Source organism: Malaclemys terrapin, chromosome 19 (assembly GCF_027887155.1).
Source record: "Malaclemys terrapin pileata isolate rMalTer1 chromosome 19, rMalTer1.hap1, whole genome shotgun sequence".
Classification (NCBI taxonomy): Eukaryota; Metazoa; Chordata; order Testudines; family Emydidae; genus Malaclemys; species Malaclemys terrapin.
Window position 1 is genome coordinate 13068305 of NC_071523.1, and position 7626 is coordinate 13075930.

The following is a 7626-nucleotide window of genomic DNA, read 5'->3' on the forward strand; positions in this document are numbered from 1 at the left end:
GGTGGTGACAGCAATACCGTCCAAGGACAAGGAAAGGATTTGTGCCTTGGGGAAGTTTTTAACCTAAGCTGGTAGAACTAAGCTTAGGGGGTCTTTCATGCGGGTCCCGACATCTGTACCCCAGAGTTCAGAGTGGGGAGGGAACCCTGACAGCTTGTTTTAACTCTTTCAGCCTTCCTTGCAGCTTGGATATATTTATAAATACCTCTCTCCTGAAGTTTGAAAATGGACATGTGATCATTTTATATATAAAAATTACTCCCTTTCTCATTCTGGGCATGTTAGCCCACTTTTGGTTAGAAGGACTAATGACTGACTTGCATTGACATTATATTTTAAACAGGGCTTTGGCGCTGTGCTCTGGCTCCGCTCCAGCTCCAGCCAAAAACCTGCAGCTCCACTGCTCCGGAGCTGCTCTGCGCTCCAACTCCGGGCTCCGCTCCAAAGCCCTGATTTTAAATAAGGTACATCCCCATTATTCTCATTGGTGCATGTGTACACAACGGTGCATTTACATATATGGACACGTAAACTGATGCACTGCATATAATTTATGCATGGACGTGCCCAAACCAAAGTCCACACTATCACCCTCTAAAAGTCAGCATTTTACCGATCACATTTTAAAGTACCAGTGAAACCATGTATCTGGTTGAATAAACCCCTTGAGAACCTCTTAGATGGGGGAACCTAATCCACACAATCTCTGGCCTGGTTATCAAGATCCATAATTCCCCTCGACCCATCCCAGCTGGTTGGATAATGAATTATGGAAGAGTGACTTCCACACCAACAATCTATTCCAAAACCCATTGAAGTCAGGATAAGACCCCTAGTCAATGTGCATGATTCTCAATCAGATCAGATGGCAGACTGAGGTCGCTGCAGTCATATAGGATTTGTAACTCATTTTTTTTGAGAGCAGATTCTGGCCTGCCTATGCACATGGGACGATAGCACGCAGACACATACACCTACACACTATCTAGGTATTGATATCAGCTCATGATCTCGGTGCCTGAGTACCTGCATTAGATCTAAAAGGATCCAACTTTGTATATGGCCTTCAACTACAACCCTGCTAATTATGCCACAGGTGGGTGGATAACTGGGGTGTTATGGGTTGACAATTATCCTCAGGCAATGAGTTTCAATCTGGCATTTCAGTGCTGGCAAAGGAGGTGACTTTTGGAAGCATTCACAGTACTTCCACTTGTCTGTCCTTAAGAAATCTGGGTAAGGGATGGGGTGGGTTAGGGAAGAAGTGGAAAACAAAGGTCATAAGAATTTCAAAATAACCATCATGCTAAATCATTTCGTTATCCTGGTGCATTAAAACCTAATCAATGGCTGCAAAAAGCATGACAGCAGAGAGAAACGCTCTGAGATTCAGCACCAGGAGTCAGGCAGGCAACTGTGAATAAACATTTAAATATTCATTTAAGGTTTTTAAAAGAAGCCCACAAACCAGGATTAGTCTAATGTGCACCATTACCTTTCTAAAGTCTGCTTCTTAAATAGCTCGGTCTGTAGAGTCGATAGAGGGAGGAAATCAGAGCATCAGAGTGCTGACTGCTGCTTCCATTACAGCATTTCTCTAGACCAGCAACACCCTAGCCATGCAGAGTGATGAGTTAGGCCCGAAGATCAGGAAGCCTTGATTACAAGGACACTCGGTCCCAGAAAGGAATCCTCAGCTGAAAGTTCTGCTTTTGGTGGGAACACGTCAACAAAAAGCGAGCTGGCAGGCACACACAAAGAGATCTGCTGGATATGGTAGATGTGGATGATTTGTAAGCAGTAATATGGTCAAATTCGTGCCTCTCAGGTGTGTTGTGAGGTCCTAAGTAGAATCTCCCACTCCTGCAGCACTCTGGATGTGCATACAAGGTGCTGTAAGCCCACACCCTGGAATGTATGTTGTGTTTATGTAATAGGCTATTGGCTATATTAATGAATTGACTAGCAAGTCCTGATCTGTGCAGATTGTGGTCTTGTGCTTACATGCTTTGGAATCCTCAGCCGATAATCTCAGCTAGGCGTTTCATGGAAGAGTTGCAGTTCTTGACCCTCGTGCTGAAAAATTTCAAACAGGAGTGGAAGCAGGATTGCCGCCTCAGATACTAGAGTAATGAGCATGGGATAAATGATTAGATGCAAACCGTCTGTAAATTTATCACAGCCCATAACAATAAGGGGAATAACTAGGCTGGCTGCCTATAAAAATCCCATTGAAGGAAAATTATTTTAGACCATAAGGAAATTGGATTATATTCCTAGGTGGTGAGACATCTATAATGTATACCTGTATTGTTACAAATGAGTTCCAACATTGGTCTATTAGTGGATGTCAAAAGCACTTCACAGTCTTGAATGTATTTATCCTCACAGCACCCTTGTGACGCAGGGTCGTGCTATTAGCCCCATGCTACAAATGGGGACCTGAGGCACGAAGAAGGTAAGTGACTTGCCCAAGGTCACACGGGAAGTCTGTGGCAGAGCAGGGTTTTGAATGCAGGCCACCCAAATACTAGCTGAAGGCTCTAACTCCTGCACCATCCTTGTCACAGAATGTAGAGAGAGAGCGCGCCACTCACTCAGACAGCCAAGACACAAACCATACAGGCCGTGAGAAAAGTGGGGCAGAACAAACCCCTAGAACTGGAAGAACTCATGGGTCAGGATTTATTGAACTTAAGGTGCCAGTACCCTGTATGGTATAAACCAAAAGGAAGTATCTGTCTCTATGCAGAGCTGCATTTTTCACATAGTCTTATAGAAAGCCCTGATCCCAACAGGTGTGGTAATATCCAATAGTGATGATGGGGCAGAGTAGAGTAGAACAAGGGATTGCCAATCCTTCTCCAGTCTGCATCAGCTGTGATCCCAGCAGTATAATATTAGCCACCTGTTTTGTTTTATCCCTGCAGGAATACTTAAAATCTGAGATCCTCTCACCAATGCACATTGTTTTCTCATCATTTAATGCCCAAATCTGGAAGAAAACCATGGGGCTATGGGGAGACTGAGTATAGTTGCTCCCCACAATAAACTCAGAGAGACCCACGTATTTTAACTGCAAATATCCAGACCCTGCTTACTCAGTCAGAGCACCAAGTCCAACAAAGAAGCCTGGAGAAATACTCTTGCCGACTCAGCTTTGGCTGTGGGACCGATGGATTGGAGCATGTCGCTCCTTCACCAGCACGCACTGGTTCTGGCCAAACCTTTAGCATGATGGACAGGAGCAATGGACCCAGCAGGGCTTCACCAGCTGTAGGCTGAGAACAGCTGATAGTGAAAGATGATTCAGTGAATCCAAAGAGGAACAGCATTTCTCAACGGCCCTTTCAGTGGGGGATGACTTGTGTAAATCATCACATTCTTATTAAACACCCCAAGGAGGGATCACCACGGGCTCCACAGAAGCAACATACTAATTTCCAGAGCTGGGATTCTGTTCTGCACATTTTATTTGTTGTGAACACTATGTTCATTTACAGACTAGACTACTAATAAATAACAGAGCAAATAATTCTCATTTAATACTTTTATCTGATTAATTTGTTTCTTTAGGGGGGAGGGATAGCTCAGTGGTTTGAGCATTGGCCTGCTAAACCCAGGGTTGTGAGTTCAATCCTTGAGGGGGCCACTTGGGAATCTGGGGCAAAATCAGTACTTGGTCCTGCTAGTGAAGGCAGGGGGCTGGACTTGATGACCTTTCAAGGTCCCTTCCAGTTCTAGGAGATGGGATATCTCCATTATTTGTTTGTTTGTTTGTTTCATGGAATGTCTGAACATATTGCAATTCCTCAAAGGAATTCATCATGGAATTCTGTCAAACATTTTTTACTAGGTGGCTTGGTAATGAACCGTTACTTGCTACTTGAAACCTGCTATTCTAGCTGTGCTGCTTAGTTGCGATAGGTTAGATAAGTCACGTGATTTTTGTGAATGCCCTGACCCGTGGAGTACATGAGCACTTCCTGCGTGCACATTTCCCACAAATAAGTGTACACATGACTTCAAAATTTGCCTTCCACAAACATTTGCCGGTTAAAATTGATTCTTGGCTTTCATGGATGGTGAACGCAAAAAGGTGTGAGGACAGTTCAAATGGATTTGTTTCAAAATCCAAGTGAAATTTCACAGTATGTTTTTGTCAATATTCACCTACCTCGAATAATAAAGTTAAGACTCATTTTCTCACCAATGGGATCCCTTATCTTCCCACTCATATTTGTTTTTCTGACTTTGGCTGACTTTCAGTCAAAGTCTGTATTTGGCCTGGCATCTTAACTAAGACCTGGCCTACACTTAAAATGTAGGTCAACATAGTTACAGTGGTCAAGGGTTGAAAAATCCGGACTCCTGATCGATGCAGCTATGGTGACCTAACCCCCTGTCAGCTGTGCTTGTTCGGGAGGTGGTATTCTTACACCGATGGAAAAGCGCCTTCTGTCGGTATAGGCTGTATCTGCACTATGGAATTATGCCCACATAGCTGCCGAGTGTAGACATACCCTCTTGTGCGTTATTTCATTTTAATGACAGTGCAGCACGCCGAGATCTGTGCATAAGAGGCACTATGTGACCAAATGCAATGAATATAATTGTCTGAACTGTTCCGTTTCCAAATCTCAATTTCAATACTTGAAAATTGTTTCCCGTACAATTTCTTGGTGCCTTTGCTAGGTGTGGTGTATTAATGTATATATGCCTGCATCTGTAACTTTCACTCCATGCATCTGAAGAAGTAAGGTTTTTTTACCCATGAAAGCTTATGCCCAAATAAATCTGTTAGTCTTTAAGGTGCCACCGGATTCCTTGTTGTTTTTGTGGATACAGACTAACATGGCTACCCCCGATACTTGTATTAATGTATTTTCCCTTTGTGTATGCATTGTAGCCATGATTCCTATTTTATGTATTGCTACCAGCCCCTAACTTGCAAACACTTATGCATGTATGTAAGTTTACTCAGGTGAGGCTTCACATGATTTCAGTGGGACTACTCACCTGAGTAAAATTACATACATGCATAAACCTTTGCAGGATCAGGGCCCTAGCTTGGATTTTAACATCAGTAAACATTTTAAATCCCTCCCTCAATATATATATATATTGAAACCAACAGATCTATGGCCTTTTTCTCAAATATAAAGCCACTCAGGTCCTGATCCAAAGTCCATTAAAAACAACAGAAATATTCCCATGGACTTTAATGGCCTTTGGAGCAGAAACTCATTAGGCATCTAAATCCAAACCATAGATTCTCAAAACCTCTGCTCAGGTGCTGCTAACTGTATAGGTGCCCAAAGTCCCTAGGCACCTAAATTTCCACTGGAAAATCCCCCTAAAAATCTGCCAGTGAGCATATGCATAGCTGCCTCAGTCTAGGCGCTTGGGTGCCTAGCTCCTACCTAAGCCCTAGTAGAAGCCTCAATCTAGGCATCATCCCACCTATCTTGCTTGTGCGGCCTGATCCTCTAGGCATTCTCCGAAGCTGCCTACCGGATTGGACTCCACACAAAACAATGCAGGGTGGGTGGTCTAACCACTGGGCTGAAAGTTTAAAGGGGTGGGGTGTCACCTCATTTTTTTGTGAGAAAGGGCTTAGGCACCTAATGCCAGGAGCAGGTACATGATTGTGAATTCTAAGTGGAGGGAGGCGCCTCCCTCCTGCCCAGATGTAGGCACCTAAATCTTTCGACTTACACTGCTGCACAGTCATTATCATGAAATAAAGCCCTTTGAGGGGCGGGGCTTCAGACATCCCTCTCCTCCTCAGCACTTGCTATTAGCCCGCTTAAGCGGCTCCCTGCTTGATATGCTGGCTTTTGTGAATCCCATTCTTAAAGGCACCTAACTCTCCACGTGCATTGTATAGGGAGCCTGGGCACCTAACTCATGGCTGTGGATTCCACTTGGCAGCAGGGCGCCTCAGCATTAGGCATTGCAACGCTGAGTCTGAGTCCCTTTTGTGGATCTAGTCCTGAGAGCTTTGCCACAGAACAAAAAACTCCCCTTTGCATGGATCCAGCATTCTTTAGACACCAAAACACCTATTGTTAACAATGGTGGCTCTGATCCTGCAGAGCCTTATGCACACAAGTAGTCCCGATGAGCTCACGCCCATAAGCGTTTGCAGGATTGGGACCTACGTTGTTAACAAGGAACAGTTCTCCCAGCCATCTGTAGAAAGGGGATATAACTGTACAGGGACATCCTCTTCCAAAGATTTTTTTTGGGGGGGGAGAGGAAGAGGAACTAATTAAAGCATGGGTGACAGTTTCTGTGCTACCTACAGAGGGTAACTTTGTATTATTTGTATTTTTAAAATATTTTGTATAACAGAACCTGGATGCCACACCAAGAGGGGCTATGTTCTGGTTTGTTCTCTATGTAAAAATGGAAAATTGCTTTTCAAATCTCTTTATAAGACAGGGCTGCAAGTCATCCCCAGAGGGGTGGTTTTGCTAAATCTAGAGGTAGGGATGAGGGGTGAAACCCTCCAGAGAGGCAAGGAAATCCCCTTTCCCTTTCAGTATCACCACTGCTTTCCAGCCACAGAAATCTTGTTGCAAAGTGGCAAATGAAATGTGTTAGCTACATTTTCCAATCTCTGATTCTTTGGCCTTCCTAGATTTTAGGGCCTGAGTTTCTGAATGGTTAATAAAATACAAAATGCCTTGCTGTGAACTGCTACCCTAATTGAATGCTCTCCAGGGTTAGCATTACTTCTAGCTACACTTCTCCAGTACTCAGTCCTCCTAGAACAAGCACTAACAGGAAGACATGACATTTTTGGCAGTTGTCTTGCTGTCCCCCATCAATGTGTCTGCTGGGTTCATGGATTCTTCCACCTGCCTTTGTTTTCCCCAATTTTTTGTATGTGGCTTCTCCTATGCATCCGAAGAAGTGGGCTGTAGTCCACGAAAGCTTATGCTCTAATAAATTTGTTAGTCTCTAAGGTGCCACAAGTACTCCTGTTCTTCTTTTTGCGGATACAGACTAACACGGCTGTTACTCTGAAACTTCTCCTATGGTTGATCCTTTGGCTTTCCTAGAGCTTGGAATGGATAAAAATGTTGGGGGGGAGGTGATGAATGAAAATTCTTGCTAGGAACTGGCAAACATATTGCATACTCCATAAGTTATCTTATCCTTAGCTGCTCTTCCCCAGGTCCTGTTCCTTTGGTTCAGCCAGGATAAATCATATTGCCAGAGCTGACTTTAGCTTTATGAACGGAAAATAGTATTTTTCAAAATATAACCTAGTACTGTCAAAGTCATTGCAATTGCCCCCAGTTGTTCCCGTGAGCTGCACTTTTCCACTGTCTGGTGCCTATTTTGGCTTTGCTAAAGCGGAGACCGTAGCTTTCTGAGTGGATAATAATGTGCTACCAAAAACTGTGGTGCAAACTGGCCTACTCATTCCACCTTCCTTGATTATTCTCCTCCCGAGCTGTGTACTCCTTAAATGCTTGTTTAGCCTGTGACTGGATTGCACGGTGCCTGCAAGCTGCTGCCTGGTGCATTTGGTCAAAAGCGGTGCTAGTCCGTCCATCCATGCGGGCCCCTAAACAGGAATCTTTTGAGGGCTCCCCCCTTTATCCAGGACTA

At 44.1% G+C, this 7626-nt stretch overlaps 1 protein-coding gene across 2 annotated transcripts in view; it reads right to left on the minus strand.

Annotated features, from left to right (window-relative positions):
• CA6 (carbonic anhydrase 6) overlaps positions 1-1877 on the minus strand; it is a 39190-nt gene extending 37313 nt beyond the window's left edge. For both annotated transcript variants that reach the window (XM_054009241.1, XM_054009243.1), the window contains exon 1: positions 1496-1877. The gene's annotated coding sequence lies outside the window, so the exon portion shown is untranslated. The remainder of the gene's footprint in view (positions 1-1495) is intronic.
• Positions 1878-7626: the final 5749 nt, after the last annotated feature.